This window comes from Lissotriton vulgaris, chromosome 9, assembly GCF_964263255.1.
Source record: "Lissotriton vulgaris chromosome 9, aLisVul1.2, whole genome shotgun sequence".
In the NCBI taxonomy this organism is placed as follows: Eukaryota; Metazoa; Chordata; class Amphibia; order Caudata; family Salamandridae; genus Lissotriton; species Lissotriton vulgaris.
The window spans coordinates 433,950,473-433,976,553 of NC_141697.1; the positions used below are offsets into that span (position 1 = coordinate 433,950,473).

At 47.3% G+C, this 26,081-nt stretch overlaps 1 protein-coding gene and 1 pseudogene across 6 annotated transcripts in view; one reads left to right on the top strand and one right to left on the bottom strand.

Moving 5' to 3' along the window:
* Nucleotides 1-26,081, top strand: part of KLC1 (kinesin light chain 1) — a 405,752-nt gene that overhangs the window by 287,511 nt on the left and 92,160 nt on the right. The window lies entirely within an intron of this gene.
* On the bottom strand, nt 2,113-3,990 carry LOC147690238 (uncharacterized; annotated as a pseudogene).

The following is a 26,081-nucleotide window of genomic DNA, read 5'->3' on the forward strand; positions in this document are numbered from 1 at the left end:
CCTGACCCATCTGGCTATGGTGGGAGAGGAAACCGCCTTGAAAGGCTTCTTAATTGCAATAAGCAATTGTCTTTCGCCTGGAGGGCGGACCTCCAGAGTCACATCTTCATAAGTTTTGAGGCAACGAACAACACATAGCTTAGGCGAGTCCGGAAACGCTGGATAAGATACTGAGCTTGTATTGCACTTAGTTCTTCTGGAAACAGTAAAAGTAACCCCTTCAGGGGTTAAAGACTCTGGCAGAAATATCAAGGGCACGAACATCAGAAGCCCTTTTGCAAGATATGAGACATAGAAGAATTGCCAATTTAGCTGAAAGCTCCTTATGTGAGAGATACTCATTATCCTGTCAGGAAAGAAGGAAACGCAAAACCACATTCACATCCCATAAACTGGAATAGCGAGGTTTCGGTGGGCGCAAAAGACGAATACCCTTGAGGAGTTTGCAAACCCAAGGATGCTCTCCGACATGACAGGAGAGAAGGGCATGACCAGCAGAAATTGCTGATCTGAAAGAATTGATGGTACAGTATGCAAGTCGTGGAAAAGTTTAGCAAGGAAGTTAATTACCTCTGTCACAGAAGAGCCCACGGGATCCAGGTGTTTTGCCACACACCAACGAACCCATCTGTTCCAGGCTGATCGGAATCGTTTAGTGGTACTAGGGTCCCAGGCTCGGTGAATGAGGAGTTAAACGTCTCTCAAAAGTGTGTCGTTAGACCAACGTCCCCTGAAATCCTCCAGGCCATGAGACGTAGATGGCCTTGGAGAACCAGGTGGTGTGGATGACCCCATGGATCCGTCAGAATGAGGTCGAAAGACGGCAACCGAAGAGGTCTGTCCCATGATAACCCTTGAAGGGACGGGAAACAACATTGAGCCTTCCAGATCGGAGTGATCAAGATTAGAGAGGCTCGTTGTCTGCGGACCTGGGCTGCTACCCTCTGAATGAACAGGAACGGGGGAAACGCATAAGTTGGGAACTTGGACCAATCCTGCAGGAAGGCATCTACTGCTTCCGCGCCCGGGTCCGGCTTCCAGCTGTAGAACCGGGGAAGTTGGGCGTTCCACCTGGACGCAAACAAGTCCATCACCGGAAGGCCCCAAAGATCCGAAATCTTTTGAAACACAGAATGATCCAGTTTCCAATTGCTGCCATCCCGAAAATTCCTGGATTGCCAGTCCGCCACAGTGTTCAGATCGCCGGGGAGATACTCCGCCATGACAGAAATCTGACGTAGAAGACAATAGTTCCAGAAATCCTTCGCAAGATCCGCTAGGACTTTGGAATGGGTGCCGCCCAGTCAATTGATATATCTGACCGCAGTCGTATTGTCCATCCGAAGAAGGACACAACAAGAGACTTTGGTCGTGGTGAACGAACGGATGGCGAACGAACCCACAAGGAGTTCCAAGCAGTTGATGTGGAGGTGAAGCTCCTCCTCCGTCCATCTGCCTCCCACCGAGAGGGAGCCACACCGGGCTCCCCAGCCCTGGCGACTGGCATCCGATTCGATCACAAGATATGGACAGGAGCCGAAAATCGCTCTCCTGTTCCAAGCCTCCATGTGGTCCAACCACCAAAGGAGTTCCGACCTGGCCTCCGTGGACAAAGAAATGAGTTCCGAATACGTGAGACCTTTGCGAAGATGGAAAGCCTTTAATCTCTGGAGAGCCCTGTAGTGAAGTGGGCCTGGAAAAATGGCCTGGATCGATGAAGACAGTAAACCCACTATCCTGGCCAAGTGACGGAGAGAAATCCGGTCCCGACGAAGGACCTTGCGAATCTCCTTCTTGATTTTAGATATCTTTTGAGAAGGGAGATACAGCGTAGCGTCCGTCGTTTTGATCAGAAACCCAAGGAAAGTCACTTTCTGTCGAAGAACTAAGTCCGACTTCTGGGCATTGATGATGAACCCCAGAGACTGAAGAAGAGAAATGGTAATTTGAAGATGGTGCAGAAGGAGAACCTTGGACTGATTCATTAGAAGAATATCGTCCAAGTAAATAATTAGGCGAATTCCCATGGTGCGGCGGTGTTCTACAACCGGTCGCAGGAGTTTGGTAAAGCACCATGGTGCTGAGGAAAGACCAAAGGTGAGGGTACGAAACTCATAGACCTGATCCCTCCAGAGAAACTGGAGGAATCGGCAATGCGGAGGGTATATTGGAACCGAAAGGTACGCCTCCTTCAGGTCCAGACGAACCAACCAATCGTTCTGTAGCAGAAGGTCTCTCAAAAGATGAATGCCCTCCATCTTGAAATGTCTGTAAATCAACCATTCGTTGAAGGAACGAAGGTTGATAACTGGTCTGAACCCTTTGTCTTTTTTCTCGACCAGAAAGATGTTGCTGAGAAAACCATTTGGATGAAGAAAAGAGGGAATGATGGCGCCTTTTATCAGCATATCTTGAACCTCTAAATCTATGAGCTCCTGCTCTGCTTGCGAAAAAACCAGTGGACGAGGTCGAGAGAGTTGAACGGGGGAACCGTAAAACTCTATGTGAAACCCCCGAACAGTTTCCAGAACCCAGGAATCTGAGGTTAGAGCCGACCAGGCCTGAAGAAACAAAGCAATCCTTCCCCCCAGTTGTACTGGAGAAATGAGGGAAATGCTTACCGTTGAATCCCTTGGAGTTGGACTGATTGCCTCCACGTCCTCTGCCTTGGCCTCTGCCTCCACGGGATGGATAGAAGGAACCTTGCCGTCCGTCATTCCATCCATTGTTCCTTCTGGGCTGACCCTTATTGGAGCCTTGCTGAAACTGGCGGCCGGAAGAGCGACCCCTGCCTCTGCCGGCCCCGCCAAAAACCTTTTTAGGAAACATCTTTTTCATGGATGCCTGCGCCTTATCTAAGGCAGAAAAAGTTGCCACAAACTTCCCTAGTTCCTTTACAAAAGGGTCTCCAAACAAGGCACTTTGTGCCACTGAACCTGCTTCTGATGAAGATAACTCGCCAAGTTTGGGATCTATTTTAAGTAAAAGTGATCGGCGACGCTCCGCAGAGAGAGCACAGTTGGCGTTGCTTAGGAGGCACATAGCCCTCTGTGCCCAACCCGCTACATCATCAATTGGAAGTGGCATACCGGTCTCTTTGGAACGTTGGGCAAGTTCAATGATCTTAGTAAGGGGACCTACAACGTCCAATAACTTGTCCTGACAAGCTTTCCAGGATCTGTCTATCCCTTTCTTAGGGTCCTTGATGTATTTGGCAAAAAACGTGCACAATTTTGGGTCTATTTCAGGAGTGGCCGCCACTCCATTTGGAAGAGAAGGGCGTGGACACTCCGAATGTAGACGCAAACGCACGTCCAGAGAGAGCGGTTGTCGAAGATTAGCGGCGACATAGTCCGCCGTAGACTTTTCAGGAATCCACTCGGAAGACCGGGGTCTGAAAATAGCGGTAGGGTCAAACATATCCATAGGTATTGGATCTCCATCACCAAAATCTGAAACGTTGGACTTAGGGCGCCAAGACCTGCCAACATCCGACATCTGCTCAGAGGAAGCATCCTCATCATCATCATCAACGTACCCGTCCTCGTCATTATCACCCTCTAGGGGTAACCCTTCCTCCGGGTCTAGGTCCTGGGTGGAATCACCACCAGTATTTCCGGGCGAGTCGTCCCCCAGGTAGGGTGCGCTTCTTAGCATGCGCGCACTCTTGTGGAAAACCTCAGCAAGCCTGCTGAAGCCTTCCAGGTGCCCCGTGTCACGCTTCTTGGCCGTGCGTGGTGGCACAGAAAGTATACCACTGGGCCCATCCCCACTGTCCCCCAAAATGCCAGATCCAGTTTTAAACACGTGGGCAGACAGCTTATTGACGCTATCCTGCAGAGGTGCCAGTGCCTGGGCAATCGCCGTAGACAGGAGTCTGTCCACCTCTGCAGGAGGACGCAATAGGGGCTGTTGAGGCTGTTCAGAATTATCAGCCCACTAATCATGGTCCTGACGAGTCTGTATTTCCGCAGAAGAATGGGCACCCATACAGTAAAACACACCCCAAACTAATTAAAAGGGGGGGTTCCCCAACACAGGTACGCACAGGCAACACCAGACACAATGTGTGGAAAATGATGCCAAATAATGTGACTGACACGTTAGAAACACCAAATTTTTAAACACGTTAAATCCAGTCACCAAGATTATCCTGCCACCATACAGCAGCGTCAGTGTGGGGAACGAGGCATAACTGTAAAATTTGAAGCGCCGAGCCTCAGCGCGTGTTCACCACAAGCGCGGAGAAAGCGCTGTGGAGAAAGCCGGTCAGCGTCTCAGAAGACGACGCCACAGACCGCGCACGCGCGCAACAGAGACGCTCTGGCAAGAAGCCTACTGCGTCTTTCACACAATAGATAAACAGCCTACAAAGCAGGACAACAGTCGCAATAGAATATTAAACCAAAGCTAAGCTGTCAATAATGAATAAATCAAACTGCCACGCCACAAGAATAAGTGAGGAGAAAACCGGGACTTATTTTGACGCTGCAGCAATGGAGAAAGAGGAAGGACTACCGACGTGGGATACCTTTATGCTGTTATATGGACTCTGATTGGTTAATGTGTTGCCATGACTACCGCTGCCATGTTGGTTAGGGTAGTTCATGGTTGTTGTTTTTTCTTTATACTTTTAACGTGCTGTCCAATAAAATGGAGAAAGGACTAGCATAATCCTCGTCTCCGCTTCCTGACATAGAAATTACAGAAAATATGCTTTCAGCTTAGCTTATAGATCCCCTTCAAAACCACTGTGAGAAAAGCATGAGATAATAGTTTTCTTTCAAACATGATTCATGATATCCCAGCAGAAGGCTTTTTCATATGGTAAAATCACCTTAGAACACACCACAATTCCTAAAATGAGTGTGGTACCATCAACAAATGATTTATAATGTAACTAAAGTCCAAAAACCTTCTATTAACTCCACTGCTTTTTAATGAGGTGCTATCATGTATATTGGTCCCAAGATGGCTGCCAACACTTCTTGGATGAAGTGCTGACAGCCAATCAGATCTCACGATGAGATGTGTGGTTAGGCTCCGCCCAGATATATAAAAAAAATTCCTTTTGATTTTCTCAGGAACTACTGGAGGGATTTACACCGTTTAAGCGAAAGCGTGATCTGTGAACCGAACGCTACCTCTCTGCCAAATTTGGTGTAATTCCGTTAAGCCGTTCGGGCTGTAGCCGTGTCTAATCGTCCTATGGAAAATAACATGGGGAAAACACGTTTTGGGATCCCCCTTTTTTTCTCAGCCCCCACTTGACGAATCCTCCCAAAACTTTCAGGGAAGGAGCGGAGCGGAGCAGGCCATCTTCTTTGAGAAATTTGTGAAGATTCATCAACCAGTGCCAAAGTTATTCCCAATAGAATGTTGCGGATTTCCTATGGAAACTAGGTCCTAACTATATATACCTACTGGCGACCGCCAGTAGGTAATATATACATACATATATAAACATATATAATCTGCATATCTATATAAATACAAATATAAATGCATGCATACATATACATATATGCATACATATGCATGTTATTTACATGAAAGTTTGAAAAACACTAATAAAAGCAAAGCTAAAAAGCCACCTCATTACAAACGGAATGGCTTTAACTTAAACGAGGGCGCGATCTATTGCATTTTCAATGCTTGTTTACTTTGGTTCCATCAAGAAGGGATTCAGATGTGTCACACATTTGCCATAAATTCTGAATGTTAGCACACTAGTTGCTCATTAGATCACTGTAGTAAAGCTACTGCTCACCAGGGAAGTCTGCTGCTGGTATTCAAAGTGCATGTTTCAGTCTGCATGTCAGAATTTGTTTCATGAAATAGAGGAGGATTTGAGAAGTCACTCAAAATGTGCCCTCATTTTTCTTTCTGAAGCACTAATCATACTTTCTATGGCAAAATGAACCCCCTCATTTTGTTCCTTTTTAAATTAAATGTTTTCAGACTTACCACTTCATTCCAATCAAATGGCTTCTGGTGTGCCATACTTTTGTCATAAGTAAGACTGTTAGCGCTCTAGTTGTTCTTTAGAACACTCTGGGACATTCTGTCATTGGGCTATACTTGGGCTACATCTGGTTGATATTTGGGCTCTTTTGTCTCTGGTAGCCATCTTGGGAGACTGCATGTCAGAATTTTTTTACGAAATAGAAGAGGATTTCAGAAGTCACTCAAAATGTGCCCCAATTTTTCTTTCTGCAGCACTAATCATACTTTCTATGGCAAAATATACCCCCTCATGTTCCTTTTTAAATTAAATGTTTTAAGAGTTACCACTTTATTCCAATCAAGATGGCTTCAGGTGTGCCATACCTTTGTAATAAGTAGGACTGTTAGCGCTCTAGTTGTTCTTTAGAACACTCAAGGAGGCTGTAGTAGAACACAAAGGAATCAACTGACAGTCTCTGTCCTTGTTGGATGTACATGTTTTACTGAGAATGTCAGACTTCATTCTCACATGACTGAGAAAGGTAATGTGAATTTACAGAAAATATGCTTTCAGCTTAGCTTATAGATCCCCTTCCAAACCACTGTGGGAAAAGCATTAAATAATAGTTTTCTTTCAAACATGATTCATGATATCCCAGCAGAAGGCTTTTTCACATGGTAAAATCACCTTAGAACACACCACAATTCCTAAAATGAGTATGGTACCATCAACAAATGATTTATAATGTAACTAACGTCCTAAAACCGTCTATTAACTGCACTGCTTTTTAATGAGGTGCTATCATGTATATTGGTCCCAAGATGGCTGCCAACACTTCTTGGATGAAGTGCTGACAGCCAATCAGATCTCAGGATGAGATGTGTGGTTAGGCTCCGCCCAGATATATATATTATTTTCCTTTTGATTTTCCCAGGAACTACTGGAGGGATTTACACCATTTAACCCCTTCCATGCTGATGACGGAACGGTTCCGTCATCAGCGTCGGTTGAGCTGTGCTGATGACGGAACCGTTCCGTCATGACTCCGCCCGCGCAAGGCGGAGTCAGCACAGGCGGAGAATACGCCCCGCACGCAAGGGGTTAAGCGAATCTGCAACCCGAACTCTACCTCTCTGCCAAATTTGGTGTAATTCCGTTCAGCCGTTCGGGCTGTAGCCGTGTCTAATCGTCCTATGGAAAATAACATGGGGAAAACACGTTTTGGGACCCCCCTTTTTTCTCAGCCCCCACTTGACGAATCCCCCCAAAACTTTCAAGGAAGGAGCGGAGCGGAGCAAGCCATCTTTGAGAAATTTGTGAAGATTCATCAACCAGTGCCAAAGTTATTCCCAATAGATTGTTGCGGATTTCCTATGGAAACTAGGTCCTAACTATATATACCTACTGGCGACCGCCAGTAGGTAAAATATATATATATGACCAAGAGCACAAGTTGCTCGAAACGCGTAACCTGAGAGGTTTTGATTAAAATCTCCCTTACTGCATCCTACGTGGTCCGTGTCTTCATTTACGGCGGGAGTGTGCTGTCTGAAGAGTTTGTTTATTTATATATATATATATATATATATATATATATATATATATATATATATTATAACTTCGATCAATTAAAACGAAGACCCACACTCCAATATAAGGCAAAATATCCAGCCCGCTTGTACTATTCCATAGTTTATTGGTGCAAAAGCTCACCACAAACAAACCCAACGCATTTAGGCATCTTGCATGCCTTGGTCACGGGTACAGATTTGCATTCCCAACACCAGTAAATAGATACATTAGTGAACATAGAAAAAGACTGGGGTCAGGAGGAAGAAATGTGTCGGCCATTTTGAAAAATGAACTGTGGAGAAGAACATACTTATAACAGTCCTCTTAACAATGATAGTTCATACATTTTCCCCAGTATACTCACATATGCCATGCCAGAACTACGCATGTTGTCAGATTTCAAAGTTGTAGTGCGATACCTCAGATCGTGATACCAATACAGGGTCATCAGTGCACAGTCAAGAATGACTATATAACAATCATCTTATCATAGATGATACAGATAATGTGCCTTGTATGCAAGCACGTATCATGCCAGTAACTTTATACGAGCCCCTGTTACACTATATGAGAATATGATACCAAGAAAGGGGGTGGGTTGCAAAACTACTGTATATAAATAAGAATCATACTGGGATTCTGGGACAAGATCTCAGTACGGGCTACATCCTGCCAGGCTGTCAGCGGGCTAATGGAAAAACGTGCATGGCACACATTAACACTCGCTAAGCGGGTATGACGGTAAAATCAGAAAAAGTTACAATGGGCATCTATCTTGTATTGCATGGCCAGTTCTAGAGAAGAACAATCTATCCCCTCTGGGCTAACTCCTCCTTCTGTCAAAACCACAATGTGGCAGCGAGGTAATGACCATGTGGTGTTTGGCCCACTGTAACATGTAGACAACGGTGTGTGCTCAGATTACCCAGTCGGGTCATCATGCCCATGTTAATTCCACTGAGGTACATTCATCCCATATGGGCTCAAGCAAATTTACCCAGACCCCCCACCCTCTAGTTACAGAGGACATGGTCCTATCGAGTGTTCCAGTACCAGCATTCAAGACCCAGACTCAGAATAGGGTAGGCAGGTGCGGGCAGTGCAAAGATAATCGGTGAGAGTGCCATGATACTAAACCTAGTTCGGCATACACTGCCCAGACCCAAAGACACAAAACAGACTGTAAGAGTGACCTGAGATGTATGCCTTAAGTACGTATTGAACTGCAATATCCCAAACATGTCACCAAAGAAGAAATGAACAGAAGAGTATCTTATCTCATTGGTCACTATAAGGGAGAGGAGAAGTCAAATCAACTGCATGAAAAGGGAAGGTGCCCCCTTGTATCCTACACGCAGCAGACACCAAACCTATGAAACATACAAAATACAGAAAGAAAAAGAAAACAATTGATTAAATTCACATGTTGCTAAAGTTGGTACATAAAAGAAAACCAAAATACAGAGTAACAAGTTCTCGTTAGTAACCACAAAATGTGGTCCGATGCTTTAATCCTCCAAATGTACACATACTTCCTCATCAATTTTAGTGTTCAAATCCAGTATGTATATAGATTCCAAGTGTCTCAACTGACGAGTGCGATACCCACCCCTGGTGGACATTGACACCCTGTCTAGGGCAAAGACTCTCAAACCCTCCTGATTGCTTTTGTGAAAAATGGCAAAATTACAGGCCACCGATATTGTTTATCCAAGTTTCTGCTGGCCCGCATGTGTTCCAACACTTTTTTGACAGGATGAATTGTGCTGCCCAGATACATCTTATTACATGGGCAGATCAATACATACACACACAATTTAGGATGATAATTAAAAAAATTGGCAGGTTTTTCAATGGTGTAAAAACCTTTGGGGCACGTGCCCAACTTAGCATAGTTGACAGTGACTTCATTGCTACTGAGTCTATCCTTGAAGGAGGGTTCATTTCTGAATGTTATGTTGGGTCTATTCTCAGTGAAATTATGCTGGGTAGTTTCAGTGGAAAGGACATCCCAGTGTTTGCTTAATATTTTCCTCCCAGGCCTTGTGATTGTAGATAGTAATAAATCAAGCCTGTTTATCAGTCCTGCTCGTTGGTCCCAAGTTTACCACTAGGAGTATTTCTCTGTTGGCACTCTAAATACGGGTATATTTAAGTATTTAGTCTTTGTAGCCCCTTTTTTTAAAGTGGGCCATCATGGTTTTACATTCTGTCTGGAAAGCACCATCAGTACATAATACCTGCGAGGCTGGAGGAATTCCCCTCACAGAATGCTGTTGATCAGATTGACCGGGAGGCCACCCAGTGCATGGAGAAGAGTATTCCCTGCAGTGTCCTTTCTTAACAATTTGGAAGTCAGTTTGTCACCCTCCACCGTCGCTGTGATGTACAAAAAGTCTATACTTGTGCTGCTTACAGTCCCCTTAAATCTGAGATTAATATAATCTCATTGAGCTTAGTCATTAAGTCGCTAATTTCTTACTACCCTTCCAAATCAGGAACAGATTGTCAACATACTGATCTAGAGAATAACATACCCGTTAAAGTCATTAACGATTCCAGCAACCTGTTGTTCCCATCAAAATGTTCGCTGTGCCTTTTATATGATGGTATAGGTTGTTGTTGAACCAAAAGAAGTTATTCTCCAAACAATTGAACCAAGGTGAGAAGGACCCCACACTGAAAAAGTGTCTGCAGGCCCTAATGCCATCACTGCTTAATGCTTGTATATAAACTACATCTATCTAGGTTGATAAGGAGATAATCTTCTTCCCAAGGAATATCATAGACTCTCCTCAGGAAAACCTTACTATCTTGTATGTAAGATGGCAGGGAAGTGATAGAGGGGTGGAGATAGAAATCAAAATATCTCAAAGTGTTTTCAAGCTGGGATCCCCAGGAAGAAACAATAGGTCTACCCGGGTGATTCTATGGGGTTTTATGAATGTTGGTATCTTTGGGTACTTGTTGTGAACGAACTGATATTCCAGTTAACTGGGTAGGTCTAGTTTGGTCAGCTGTTCCATAGAAAAAGCGTTTTTTTGTCGCTAATAACTTCCGCCAATGTGATTTTCCAAAAGGTTCTACTTTTTGAGATTAGTTTGCGCATGTAAAGTTCCAGCATAATCGTTTTTTAAGCCGGGGCCAGAAATAGGAGGGGGGTTCCAAAACGCAAAATCCCCATAGACTTCTTTAAGAAAGGCTACAGCAAAAACTGCTGAACGGAATTGTTCCAAATGTTTCAGGAAGCTCAATCTGGATCCACAGTTTGTGCTTTTTATGATTTTGTGTAAATCAGTCCAGTGATTTTAAATTTTTTTATTTTAAAGTAATTAAGGGTAAAAAATATTTGTATATCTGGAGGGTTGCTTCCGCAGGAGGCTGGAGAGACACTTGCGGGCGTGCAATTCAAACAGAGCATTCGGATTGGCCCAGAAAGCTTTATTTCCAATGGGCAGTTGGCTCCTGTGGGAGTTTGACTTCCGTGGGAGCGAGCGCTCTGGTTAGCTACCAGCAACATAAGAAAAATGTTGCTGGCAGCCATTACAGGACTTGAGGACTTAGTCCCCTGTCCTGAAGTTTGGGAAAAAAAGATATCCGGGGAAGGATAGGAGACTCAGAAGGATCAGCAATTTTTACTGCAATCACCCAGGATCATAAAAAAAATGGCGGCCCAGGGATGCATTGTTTAAGGGGAGCGAGACATATGTACCCCCTCCCTGAGCCTTGAAAGGTCCCGGGGGATTTAAAGTTATTTACAATTACAGATATCACTCAGCGTGCGTCGACCCCTGGAACGGAAGATTGCCGGACGCTGGTGGCAGGGGATGCCCGGTGATTCACAGAGGACTGCCGGGAGCCCCATGGATCATCGCCCCCTGGGCTGTAGTCTCCCACTGCACAGAACAGGACCATCGGGCATGGTAGGCCGCGTGGTGAGCACATCGGGTGCCCTGTGACTTTCTCTGGGCCACCGAGGACCTTCAATCTTCTGGAAGCAGGACCAGAGCGTTGAGCGTGGAGAAGGCGGACAGCGTGGTGGACCCAGCGGATGCCCCGACTACTTCAGAGCGACTTTGAGAGCCCCCGATGCCTTCAGAGCAGTGGGGGAGGCTGGTATGTTTCCTTTGGAGCCAGGAACCGGGTGAGTCGCTGCCTGCCGAACGCCCTGCCCGCGCCTTTCACGAGGGGGCACCGGCTGTCTCCGCAGCGGGCCCTCCCCTCAATCATCCCAGGAAATCAGTTCCAATGCGCCATGAGGCCTCTGATCTTAATCTGGACCAGCTCCCCCGTTTTTGCTGTCACAGGGGGTAGGTGGGTCCCGTTTGTCCGGGACTCCAATACTTCATTTTGGGGTCTCTGCTGCCACAAGAGCACTCGGCTTCATGGGGAAGATCCCACAAGAATGGGCATAGAAAGAGGACTGAACACAAAAAGGAAAAGCGGCAGCCATCTTGGAATGGTGTACAACAACAGTTAGAAATCAAATCTACATTGGTAGGAGCCATGAGATGCTGCTAATGCAGCAGTGTAAATTAAAGTAAATTAGTCATAAACATGACATTAAACGCCCCCATACTAAATTGGCAGCCATCATAAAAGGGCTAACTCACACACAATTGACACTATAAACAGCTCCCCTCTTCTAATTTGGCCTATATCTATTACGGCAGGCATTTTGTTAAGGCTAACTCCAACTTTTTAATGGTCTGCTGGAAAGCAGCACTCTTGTCTGTAGTGGCCCTCTCTAATGACCTTCTTCTATAATTGGAGATATGTTGACTTTATCATTTCCTGCTCATCTGAATTGCTGAAACTTTTCTGAGCTGACGCCCTGCCCTGGTGACTGACGAGCAACATTCTCGAGTGACAAACCTCAGTCGTTTTAGTTCCATCATGCCGTGGTACCTGGAGACCCATCCTCTCTACTGCTTACTAGTCCCTTCCCTACCCAACCATCATGTTGAGTCCTGACCTATCTATGTCTGGGGAAAACTCCTTTACTATAGTCTACCCCCCAAAGGTTTCCAAAACCGACACTAAATCATTCAAGCACGCCACCCTAAAAAGACACCCTGAGACGATGATATCCGACCTGCGCTACAGCGCAGACATCGGCACAGTCAATAATGACCTTATCTTCTACTCCAGAAGAACCGCCTCCTGGCAAAAAACCCTTGCGCACCTTCTCAATATTCGTTTAACCAGGCACATTCCAACACGGCACCAAGCTCACAATAGCACCCTCCCCAACTTTGCGAGCTGACCTCTCCATCACCCTATACAAAAACGGCATTGTTCTAATCCAAGTCTCAACCTACAACCTCAATAAATTCTCAGACCTTTTCCCCTCCTCAGAAACCACGTACAGAACTCTGATAGGGTAACCAACACCCGCACCAATGATCCATCATCCTGCCAACCTAACAGGCCTAGCCATCCACATACCAGCCCTCCATGGGCCTCTTTCTCAGTTCCTCCTATCCCCCCCAACATGTCTCATATCCCTGGCTACAGAATTTCCCCTACACTTGTGATCTCCAACCACCTAGTGCCCCCCACTGACGGCGAGACTGATACGCTCCCAATGTCCCCCGTCCCTGAGAGAGCTAGCCCTCTAATGGCTCCCACCACTGATCACCCCGACCATTATAATTCATCCCCCGGCACCTATAACAGAATCACCCTAGACCTCCGAGCTCCTCCCCGCCAGCCATACACCAAAATCGCGAGCTAGGTACTCCTTCTCCAAAGACTCCGGAGCCTTCTCAAGCCAATCCTTCTCCCCTTCCACCATTACATGCCCCCTTGACTGGCCCTGAAATTTTGAATACCTGCCCTTTAGCACCCCCAGTTTATACTGATCTTGAAACTCTGCACTCCAGAGCGGCTAAACTCGCCCAGAGCATTCTCTGAACCTCCTTCACCTTGCTGAGATCTCACTTGCTAAACTCAAGCCACTGTATACTCCCCCCTCCCCTGCCCCCCCCGACGAACACCGAGCCTCCCAAGCATCAACTCCTGCTACCTCTGAGACCTCTTCACCCATGTAAACAACCCTGCCTCCTCTCTGAGGAGGAATCCCGAGCTCTCGCACTCTCTTACAACGTTCCCACCGCCTCCTCTAATCCTCTAGACCTCACGGAAAACGAAATCCTAGCCATCCTCCAAGACCACAACTCTATCCCAGCCATCCCCCGTCCGCTAGGTAAGAGTCCCAAATACCCCATCAGCACGGTCACCATCAACCCCAACAGGCCAGCTACCCTCCATTACAGAAGTGTGGTAAAAAGCAACCACTCGCCTGTATTTCTATTCGCCCAGACTCCTGACACTCCTCCAGACACTCCCCTGTCTGGTCTTTTAATCAACTGCAGTTCAGCAGTCAAACATGCAGCTGATATTGCTGACCTCGTCCTGGACAAAAACCTAGACCTAGCCATTCTAACTGAATCTTGGCTAAATGAATACTCTTCCCCTTGCCTGGACTTATTAGTCCCGCCCAATTACAACATTGCCACACTGGATAGACACTCCAACAAGAAAGGAGGAGGCATTGCCTGCACCTACCGATCCTCCCTGCTTGTCACAGAACTCTCAACGGACACCACCGACTCCTGCGAAAACCTTGCACTCTCCATCTGCAGCAACTCATTACACCTTTGTAACTTGCACATTTTGTGACTCTTTCACTGATCACCTCTTGGAAATCATGACAACAAAGAATTCCTCCAATTCCACAGAGGTTTTCTTGGATGATGTCAACCTGCACTGGAACGACACTAAAGATCCCTACGTCAACGCCATCAAAGACCTCCTAACCGACCAAGCCCTGACTCAAGCCTGCTCTATGCCAACCCACTCAAAAGGAGCCATCCTTGACTGGATCATTTCTAAGGATTCCGCAGTCAAGCTTATTTCCATAGACCCTTGTGACTTGTCTGACCATCACTCCATCTCTTTCATTTTACCCAGGACCCGCAAGACAAAGTCGTCTCAACCAGTGATTCACAAACGCTGGACCAGAGACACTAAGAACCTTAACCTTATGAAACTCGAGGCTCACTGCAAATCTGACCCCCCCCCTCCTTGCACATAACCACATTCAGCGACCTCAATGAGTACTACTCATCATCCATTTCAAACATTCTGGACGACCTGGCCCCTCTAAAACTAAAGAACACAAATCAAAGACAGAAACCCTTGGTTCACTGGCTCCCTCAACATGGAGAGGAGATCCTTACGACAATCTGGAAGAAACTGGGGACAACCCCCCTCTGCAACTCATCTAAATCTTCCCCACCAGGCGAGAAACGGCTACATCAAGCACATCATCAATTGCAAAAAAGAATATTTCAGATCGGAATTGGGGAGCGCCAAGAATAGACCCCAAAAGCTCTTTGAACTGGTCAAATTCCAATCTAATAAACTGACTAAACACCGAAAGAATCCCCCAAATCACTAATATCGTCAGATGAATTCTCCTCCTTTTTCGCTGATAATATCACAGCATTAGGAATTGAACTCCGTACCACCACCTACTCCCAAACCCCTCCTGTCCTGCCCCATTCTTCCGCACCAACCATCATGGCCTCTCCTAAAAACCAAGCCCTCTGGACTGACTTTGAATACTATAATGAAGACTCCATCTCAAAAATCCTCTCTACATTAAAACCAAATAACCACTTCAATGACCCGCTACCTTCCAACTGCCTCGCTGCTGCCTCCCAATCCATCGTTCCTTACAGGACTGCAATTATCAACGCCTCACTCCAGCAGGGCTTGATCCCGGACCCTTTGAAAACCGGCCAAGTCCTCCCCATTTTGAAACAACCTTCACTGGACCCAGCCTCCCCTGACAATTTCAGACCTATCTCCAATATCCCGCTATTAGCCAAATTATTGGAGACGAGTGTGCAACAGCAACAAAGTCAGAACATCAACAACGTCTACCTACTTGATGACTTCCAATCTTGATGCAGACCAGGGCCCTGCACCAAAACTGCTATGCTCCACATCGTGGATGATGCCCTCCAAGCCCTAGACCAAGGCAAAACCTGCCTTCTAATCCTCCTTGATCTATCCTCCGCCTTCGATACGGTCAACCATGAAAAATTACTCTAAACGCCTCAAACTCAGGATGGGTCTGGATGGCGTAGTTCTAGAATGGTTCAGGTCCTTCCTCCACAACCGCTCTGAGATTCCTCATCAACGGCAAACTTTCAGTTCCCATCCCGGTCACGGTCGGTGTCCCCCAAGGTTCAACCCTGTCTTCCACCCTCTTTAATCTTTACCTAGAGCCACTCACCGAAGTTCTCCGTACCGCCAACATCTCCTACCATATGTATGCGGACGATACCCAAATATACATCAACATCTCTTCGCTCAAGGAGATCCTTTGACTGAATTAGACCCTGAAACTGACTGTCCAATGGCTAGCCAATAACCAATCCAACTTAATGCAAAGTAAACGGAATTTCGCCTGATCTCCCCTTCAAAAGCCAACCCGGAGTTTCAGATGTGGATCAAGGCCATCACAGTCCTTAACTGCCTACTGACTACCTCCGATGCTTCGGACTTAAAAATGTTTGTTCAACACTGTATACCGTGTAAAGCGCTCTGATACCCTCACAGGTCAAGTTCGCGCTCTATAAAACACAAAAATAAAATAAAATAAATAAAATAAAAATGTATTAAATTGAAGGGGAAGGGGGCTGTGAGGTCCCTTCCACAAACCATTATAGGCCCTTCGGAGCCGAGACAAACCTTAAAAAAAAAGGAAAGAAAAGGCACCAGTGGGCCCACCTTTGGGTCTGAAAATCTAAAAAAAAAAAGGGGAGGGGGCCCCTCCTTCGGCATCTAAAAGGCCACAAGGACCCTACTTCCCTGGGACGGCTCATTTTAGCTGTGCACTGATGCAGGCAGGGAAACATATCAAGATATTTCTCCCTCCAGGAGCATAAATAGCTGCTCCCTGGGGCAGGTGCAAGGTCGCAGAGGCCCTTGAGCTCTCCCTACAGCCCCAAACGTTGTGCATGGTGGGTGATCTGGATGGGTAACAAGGCACCCACCTATACATAATGTGGGCTCCGGGCCATTATAGCCTCTGGGAGGGGGGCTGCGGGGGCCCCTCACCTTCAAAATAGATATGGACTAAGGGAATGGGGTCGCCAGGGCCTAATGAAGCTTGGGAGGGGGGGCCACGTGGCCCTTCTCAGTTTTTATTAAAAAAAATACAAATAAACAGCCCTGGGATTGGGGTAGCCAGTACCTGATGAGACTTAGGGAGGAAGGCCATATGCCCCCCTCCCCTTAAAAAAAAAAGGCCTGGGGGAATGGGTGACCCCCTGCCCTTTAAAATGCATAGAGCCCTTGGGGATGGGCTCCTCAGGGGGTAATGAGGCTCAGGGTAGGGCGCTCACGCAACCCCAATCCCCTTTAAATGAAAAAAAAGAAAAGGCTACGGGAGACGGAGTCCCCAGGGCCGAATGAGACTTGGGGACCCCTCCCCTTAAAAAAGAAAAGGGGGCACTGTGGGATGGGATCTCCAGGGTCTGAGGTGGTGCAAATGACACTTTCCTCTTTAAAATACGTAAGGCCATGGAGAATGGGGTCCTCTGGGCCTAATGAGGCTTGGGAGGGGGCGCAAATGGCCCCTTTCCCTTTTCTTATTTTTTTGGCCCTGGTGATGGTATTTCCCGGGAGCCAATAATGCTTGGGGTGGGATGGCTGCGAGTGCCCCCCTTGACTTTCTTATTGTATTTGACTGCAGGGGATGGGGTTCCCGGGGCCAATTAAGGGTCGAGGAGGGGGCTGTGTGCCCCCTCCCCTTAATATATATGTTTTGGCTGCAGAAGATGTGGTCCCCGGGGCCCGTATGCCAACCCTACCCTGCACATGCCAAAGGCTGTGCACCGTGTGGGGTTGGCAGCCTACCGTGGGTTCGGCACAGTGCCTGGCCACAAGTCAAGCCCATTGATCAATCAGGCTGTGCACAGCTTGGAGTTTGCTGCCTAAAGGTAGTTGGAAGCAGAACCTGACTGCAACACATGACGTGTGGGAAACCCTGTGGCTAATCCTAAGCTACGCACTTGCAAAGGCTGTGCGCTGCATGAGGTTGGCTGCTTCTGGATGGCTGCCTGGGGGGTGTTAAACGCAGGGCTTGGCTGCAAGCCAGGTTATGTGGCCAAACACATGCCGCACCCTACGAAAGGTTGTGCAGAGTGAGGTTGGCTGCCTGCAGGGATGTTGCCAACCTCCTGCGGGCACAGCCAAAGGCTGTGCGCAATCTGGTGTTGGATGCATGTAAGAGGTTTGCCGCAAGCCCGGTCGTGTGATGTGAATGTTGGCATTCCTTGTGTTAAATATAATAAAAAAATTATATTAAAAAGAACTAGAAATTCACTGAAAAAAAGGTTAAAGTAATGGTATAGTTAAGTGTGATCAAAAGATCTGTTTTTTTTAAAACATCATAAAAAGTCACTGAGAAAATGAAAGGTTAAAGGTCAGTGTCAACATTAACGTTTTGAACTCATGAAATGTTCTAGGTCATCATTTATGGCATCACTAATGACTTCTCAAATGACATCACTGATGACAACATCCAAGATTCTTATGTACGCATTACTCTATAAACTAGTATGACATTAGAGTTCTGAAAGTAAGTACAAAATAGTTCAGAATAATATGTTGCATCATTAAGGCCATCACAGATACAACTCCCTTTGGTGAAGCAAGTGTGTTATTTGCAATATTGATCCTATACCATACACTTCACGGGTAGCCTAGTTCATATTAATAATCGACCACAGATATATGGGAAATCCTCATTGCACACTGTGTTAAATATGTATACAACTGTTCAGCCTCAAGATACTCAACGTCTGTTCCAAAATGAATGCCCCACAACGAACAGCTTTTACCTGTATCAAACCTCACAGTCCCAGAACCTATATTGAGAAATGAAGTTGATATGAGTCAGAAAACTGGGTACTGTAAACAGTATTTTTCTCTATGGAGAGAATGTACTCTATCCCACACTGTTTCCAGACAGTGAAATTCTCATGAGAAATACAATACAGAGTATTAGAAAGTATCAGTCTATGAACAGAGTACACTCTGCAACACTTGTCCAAAAAAACACTATTTGCTTGAAATAACTAAAGTCTGAAGGTGCAAGGATCATAGTACCTGCAGCCTTCTTACTGTGGTGAAACCTAGCCTATCTTCTCAAGCAAAACAAGCACATCTACATACATTAGAAGGTTATATAGAAATTGTAATGCTGAGACGATCCTGTTTAATAACTCAAGGCAGCTCACAAATACTTAGTATCTACTACGTAGAATATTTGCCATGTTAGAATCATTTAAAAAGGCAGAGCAGTTGTTTATGAGAAATCTAGTTGGGTTACCACTGAGCACACCGCTGATCCCCCTTAGGTTTGATCTTGGTATAGCTTCAATTGAGGAGATTATAAGTGCAAGGCCAATCATGTATTGGAAGAGGCTGTGGTCAGCTCCTGAATTGGCCACCTAAAGGGCCGAATTCTGTGAGGTATGGAGTGCTCTTCGCAACAAGAGGATTCCATGGCTCCAGTATATTAGATTTACTGGTGACCAGCTGGGTTTTCCGGAACTGTGGGAAGCACCAGTCCTTCTGTATGGGGATATCAAAAAAGGACCTCCACTCACTGACACATAGACAGTACCATGATACATTATTGAGCTCTGCGCTATTGGGTAGGCTGACTACTGAGTTCCTCCTGGTTAAACCGGAACCGAGAACAGAGGAATTCATGGACTTGATTGAGCCACCACTTGCCCGAAAGTTATACCTTCAGCTCAGGCATGGTACACTACCAATTAGGTCATTTTCATCCAAGTGGTTATCTTCTAATATTGCATCATGTCCTGCATGTGATTATAAAGTTGAAAATATAACGCATGTACTATTTTTCTGCCCTGCCTATCATGTAATTAGAAAATGTTGCCTGATCCCAATATGTAGAAACTTGGGTTTTGTGCACTTTACTCAAGCGTGTAGGATATTAACATATGACACCCAACCTTCTATTGTGTTTGCGGTTTCTCGCTATCTGCTTAGCATGTGGCGTAGGAGGCAATCCTTTTTAGTTTAAAATGTGGCGCATATGCTTTTTTCTTTTTAAATTATTGTGTGTCTAGATAGCTTTGGTCTAATGCTTGTTTAAAAACATTTTATGACTATTTATTGTATTATCAACACTTGTACTGATGTATTTATATGTACTTTTATGGTCAGCTTGACCGAAATAAAGTTATCTAAGTAAAAAAAAGTAAGAATCATTTTCGGCAGAACCCAAACAACTTGTGTGGAACATGCTAAACACAAGTCGTCAACTGTCATCAGCACAAAGACTTACTCTTCAATACAAAGATTTATAACCTGTTCAATACCTGTACACACCTATGATGCATTAGGAGCACATTTATTTTGCAAATACAGCTATTAGTTGGCCTAAGCTGTACAAAATTAGGTAGAGATGTAATATGGTAGTTGTCCGCCACTATATAAACAATCAAATAAACTAGCACTCTCTGATGAGGTCATGAATGATGTCATTTGAGATGTCATCAGTGATGTCATAAGTGATGTCATCGAACATAGCAAACACAAGGAGATGATGGATGGAGCACTGAATCTTTTCAGACACTCACCCTCAGTGACAGATCTGGGTTGAATCCATCATCATTCTTTAGCTCACTTCGCCACCTCAGTTCAGACCCAGCTATATGCAAATCATAGAACATGTCATGAGTAATCTGTGAGGTCATAAGAAGTTCTTGGTGGGGCTCAAGCTATAGTTAGCTCTGCTGACTATAACTGGTACATTTCTGTGTTTTTGAGTTCCAAACGTTAATGTTGGGGGATGGGGTCCCCACAGCCTAACAAGTTCCGGGGAGGGTGGCCATGCAGCCCCCCTCCCCTTTAATTTTAATAGTGGCCCAGGGCAGGGGGTCTCCAGGGACTAAGGAGACTCAAGGACAGAGCCACGTGGTCCACTCCTCATTTAAAAAAAAATAATAATCTGGGATCCCCAGGGCCAGGCCTTGAGGCCATTCTCCCACTGCGTACAACCATGCGGAGCCTGAGGTTTGCTGCATGTGGGAGGTTGGCTCAGGCCCTGCAACCAACCCCCGCCGTGCACAGCTAGATGCCCTGCGCGGCGGGGCATTGGATTAGCGTATGGTAAATGAATATTACTTTGTTAAAAAAAAAGCCTAGAAATTCACTGAGAAAAAGAAAGGTTAAAGAAGCGTTAAATTTAGGTGAAATGCTCAGTTTGAAAACTCTAAACACCACTAAAATTCACCAGATTTGGTTGGAGTAATCTCAAGTTACTATATCTTGTGCCCTAAGGTAACTATAACTCACAGACTCTCCATGCGCTGTTAATTACTCTACATATCACATAACTCATTACATCTTCTTTGACATCATTGATAATATCACTGTGGATGACTGGGGCACGAGCTATTATTACCTTAGGGCACGAGTTATAGTTACTTGAATTAATTTCTAGTTTTTCTTTAAAGTAAATTAATTAATTTTGTTGGTGTATGTATGTTAGTAGAACTGTATAATATATTTGTGGTTTAACATTATTTTAATAGTAACAAAATAGGATTTGGTTCACTGTTTGCAAAATCTTTATAACATGTGTGAATATTGAACAATGAATAGTCAATGGAAATTGTGTATTTGCTCAGTTATTGTAACTCTGATATCAAGACATGTCACAAACAATATTTTTTTAAGGTCTCATTACTCTCAAAATGACAGGTGTACATATTGGGTTTTGTAGAGGTACTGGTATCTCTGCTGAGCCCCCTATCTGTAATTATACGGGTGCGTTTAAGGGTGTGGAGAGGGACTTGTCTCTCTACTGAGGCCTCTCTCTGTAAAGAGAAGTGTGCATAATGGGGTGTGGGGAGGGACTGGTCTCTCCTTCCAGACCTCTCTCTCTCTCTCTCTCTCTCTCTCTCTCTCTCTCTCTCTCTCTCTTTCTCTCAGATGACTAGTGTGCTTAGTAGGATGTAGGGAGGGACTGGCCTCTCTGCTGAGACCTCTCTGTAATGACAGGTGTGAGTAGTAGGGTGTGGAGAGGGACTGGCCTCTCCTTTCAGACCTCTCTCTCAGATGACAGGTGTGCATAGTAAGGTGTGGTGAGGGACTGCTCTTTCCTTTTATACCTCCCTCAGATTTCGTTTTTGCACAGTGAGATGCATTGCAGTGCGACCCTTGAACCTTGGTATGTCGCTCCCCACACCGCACAGCACCACCTGTGTGCCCTCTTCTCAGCCCAGCTACCGCTTGCTGACAGGGGTTCGAGGCCCTCACTGCTCGCACCCGTGTCCTGGTAGTTTTATTTCTTCTTATTTACTGTAATTTGTATTTGTATTTTTTGTATCACTCGCTGTGTGCTTTGCTCTTGTGCCCCCTTACTGTGCCCTTTTCTTTATTTCTGTATCCTCACCGGTATTCCCTTCAGTTTCCCGCCGCTGTGTCCCTCTCCCCCCTGCTCTCTCATTCCCCGCTCCCACCTCCTAGCTGCTCCTCCCTCCCACCTTCCTTCTCCTCTTCTAATGGCGGCCGCAGCGCGGCCGTTCACAGCGGGCGCGCCGAAGGCAAGCCCGTCTGCGCCCGTCCGCGCCTTGACCGCGCCCAGCATCAGAACCCCTGGCCCCCGCGACCCCCAACACCGCTACGACGCCAACACCCTCCAAGCACTCAACACTGGACAACAACACGCATGCTGCCTGGCCATGCCCAAGCGCATCCAAGGACCCTTCTCCTGCCAGAACTGCAGCTTCACAAGCACACGACCCGCCAGCCCACCGACCAGGAACGAACCCAACTACCTCAGTTGCATCCTTCTCAACACCCGCTCCGCCCGCAAGCACGCCGTTGAACTCTGGGACCTTCTCGACTCAACCTCCCCAGATGTCGCCTTCCTGATGGAGACCTGGCTTAACCCCTCCTTGGCACCCCACATCGCCATAGCAATCCTGGAAGGCTAGAAGATCTCCGGCAGGGGCTGCACCAATGGAGTAGGAGGAGGAATCGCCATCCTCCACAGGAAGACCCTCAGAGTCTCAACCAGTACCGATGACACCCTCAGCACCGCTGAACAAATGCCTTTCCAGATCCACACCGACCCAAACACCACCCTCAGAGGGTCCCTCCTCTACAGACCCCCTGGACCCCGACCACAGTTCAGCGACTCCATCGCCGCCTACGTCAGCCCACACGCTCTTGCCTCCACGGAATACCTCCTCCTCTGGGACCTGAACTTCCACCTCGAGAACAACAACGACACCAACTCCACCACCCTGATCGACAACCTAGCCAACCTCGGACTCAGACAACTCGTCACGTTGCCCACTCACTCCGCCTGCCACACGCTCCACCCCATCTTCTCCGCAAGCCCCCACGTCTCCTGCAACCACACCACTGAACTCCACTGCACCGACCAACGCTGCATCCACTTCACCTTCCGGAAACCCACCACGCACCACCGCACCCAACAGATGCCTCGCCGCTGCTGGAGCAGAGTCACCGAAGACCAGCTAACCACCACCCTCATCCAAAGCCCATCCGTCGACCCCACCAACGCCGACACCGCCGCACGCAACCTCAGACAGTGGATCAACGACTGCGCCAACACCCTCGCCCCACTCGAGAAACCCTCTAACAAACACACCATCAAGAAAGCCAGCTGGTTCACTAAAAACCTCCAGGCCTCCAAACAAACCTGCCGAAAGCTGGAGAAGAAGTGGCTCCATGAAAGAACACCGGACAGCTACGCAGCCCACAAAAACGCCACCCGCAGACACCACCACCTCATCAGATCAGCCAAAAGGTCCTCCTTCAAAGACCGACTAGACCACCACTCACACACCAGCAAAGAGCTCTTCAACATCGTGAAGGAACTCTCCAACCCCAGCTCCAGCTCCAACAACGACACCCCACCCTCGCAAGACCTGTGCGACTCGCTCGCCACCTTCTTCCATCGCAAAATGGCAGACATCCAAGACCGCCCTGACAGCCACTGAGACCACCACCCCTACAACCACAATCTGCACCAACCGCCTGCTCTCCTGGAACAACATCTACGACGACGACACCATCAAGACAATGAACACCATCCACTCAGGATCTCCATCAGACCCATGCCCTCACCACATCTTCAACAAAGCCAGCACCGCCATCTCACTCCACCTTTGGAAAGCCATCTCCTTCGAGACAACAACCTTACCGGAGAGCTGGAAGCACGCTGAAATCAACGCCTTACTCAAGAAACCCAAGGCGGACCCCAGGGACCTCAAGAACTTCCGGCCCATCTCCCTGCTCCCGTTCCCGGCGAAGGTCATATAAAAACCATCAACAAACAACTGACCCGCTACCTAGAGGATAACAGCAACCTGGACCCGTCCCAGTCCGGGTTCCGCAGCAACCACAGTACCGAGAATGCCCTCATCGCCACCACCGATGACATCAGGACCCTGCTAGACAAAGAGAAACCGCTGCCCTCATCCTCCTGGACCTGTCAGCCGCCTTCGACACGGTCTGCCACTGCACCCTACAAACACGGCTCCACGAAGCCGGGATCCAAGAGAAGGCCTGGACTGGACCACCTCATTCCTCTCCTGCAGAACACAGAGCGTCCGCCTCCACCCCCCCCTACTTCCGCTCCGAAGCCACCGGGATCATCTGCGGCGTACCCCAGGGCTCATCCCTCAGCCCAATGCTGTTCAACGTCTACATGGCACCGCTCACCCACGTCACCCGACTGCACGACCTCAAGATCATCTCCTACGCCGATGACACCCATCTGATCCTCTCCCTCACCAAGGACCCCCACACCGCCAAAACCAACCTTCACAATGGAATGAAGGCCGTCGCCGAATGGATGAGGAGAAGCCGACTGAAGCTGAACTCTGACAAGACGTAGGTCCTCATCCTCGGATCCACCACCTCGGCCTGGAACGACTCCTGGTGGCCGATCGCACTGGGAACAGCTCCAGCACCCACCCACCGACCACGCACGCGAACTAGGGTTCATCCTCGACTCCACTCTATCCATCACTAAGCAGGTCATCGTCTCTTCCTCCTGCTTCAACACCCTCCGCATGCACCGCAAGATCTACAAGTGGATCACCACCGAAACGAGAAGAACGGTCACCCAGGCCCTCGTCAGCAGCAGGTTGGACTACGGAAACGCCCTCTACATACGAGCCTTGGCCAAACTCCTGAAACGGCTTCTACGCATCCAGAACGCCTGGTCCTCCACATCCCTTGCCGCAGCCACATCACACCCCACCTGAGAGACCTGCACTGGCTCCCCGTCAACCAGAGGATAACCTTCAGGCTCCTCACCCACGCACACAAGGCACTCCACAACACCGGACCTGCGTACCTCAACAGCAGACTCAGCTTCTACACCGCCACCCGCCAGCTTTGCTCCGCCGACCTCGCCCACCCCACAGTCCCCCGCATCTGAAGAACGACGTTCGGCAGCAGATCATTCTCCCACCTCTCTGCCATGGCCTGGAACACCCTCCCCATCCACCTAAGGCTGACCCAAGACCTGCTGACCTTCAGAAGACTCCTCACGACCTGGCTCTTCAAGCAGTAGCAGCATTCTCCTCCCCCGCAGCGCCTTGAAACCCTCACGGGTATGTAGTGCGCTTTACAAATGCTATGATTGATTGATTGATAGTAGGGTGTGTAGAGGGACTGGCCTGTCTCCTTAGACCTCTCACTGTAATGATAGGTGTGAGTAGTAGGGTATGAAGAGGGACTGGCCTTTCCTTTCAGACCTCTCTCTCAGAAGACAGGTGTGTGTAGTAGGGTGTAGGGAGTGAGTGCCCTCTCCTTTTAGACCTCTTTCTCTCAGATGACTGGTATGCGTAACAGGGTGTGTCAAGGGACTGGCCTCTCTGTTGAGATCGCTCTCTGGAGTTATAGGTGTGCGTAGTAAGGTGTCAGGAGGGACTGGACTCTCCTTTCATACCTCTATCTCAGATGATGGGTATGCACATTAGGCCTGGGTATAGACTGTGTTCTTGCCAATATTTTCCTGCACGACAGATCAAAATGTGCCAACTATATACTATTACTCACTAATGCCATAGCCCAAGGAGACCCTATCCCAGCCACTTGGCAGGGGCTGGAGATAATCCAAATATACAAAAAAGGACACAAATCCATGACTGGTAACTACAGGCCGATAAGCCTTATAGATTCAATACAAAAAGTGGTAGACAGGCTTGTTTCGGCCAAGGTCCAGGCCTGGATTGATGGAAATACCATTCTTACCCCCCTCCAGGCAGGTTTTAGGGCCCATATTAGCACAATTGACCAGATCTTTTGTTTTGTCCTTGTATATTGGCGGACAATAGTTCTCGGCAAGGGTAGTATGTACACTGCCTTTGTCGATCTCAAATCTGCTTTCAACCTGGTCTCACGGAATAAACTGTGAGAGGTCCTGAAGGAGATGGGGATGTCACTCGATCTA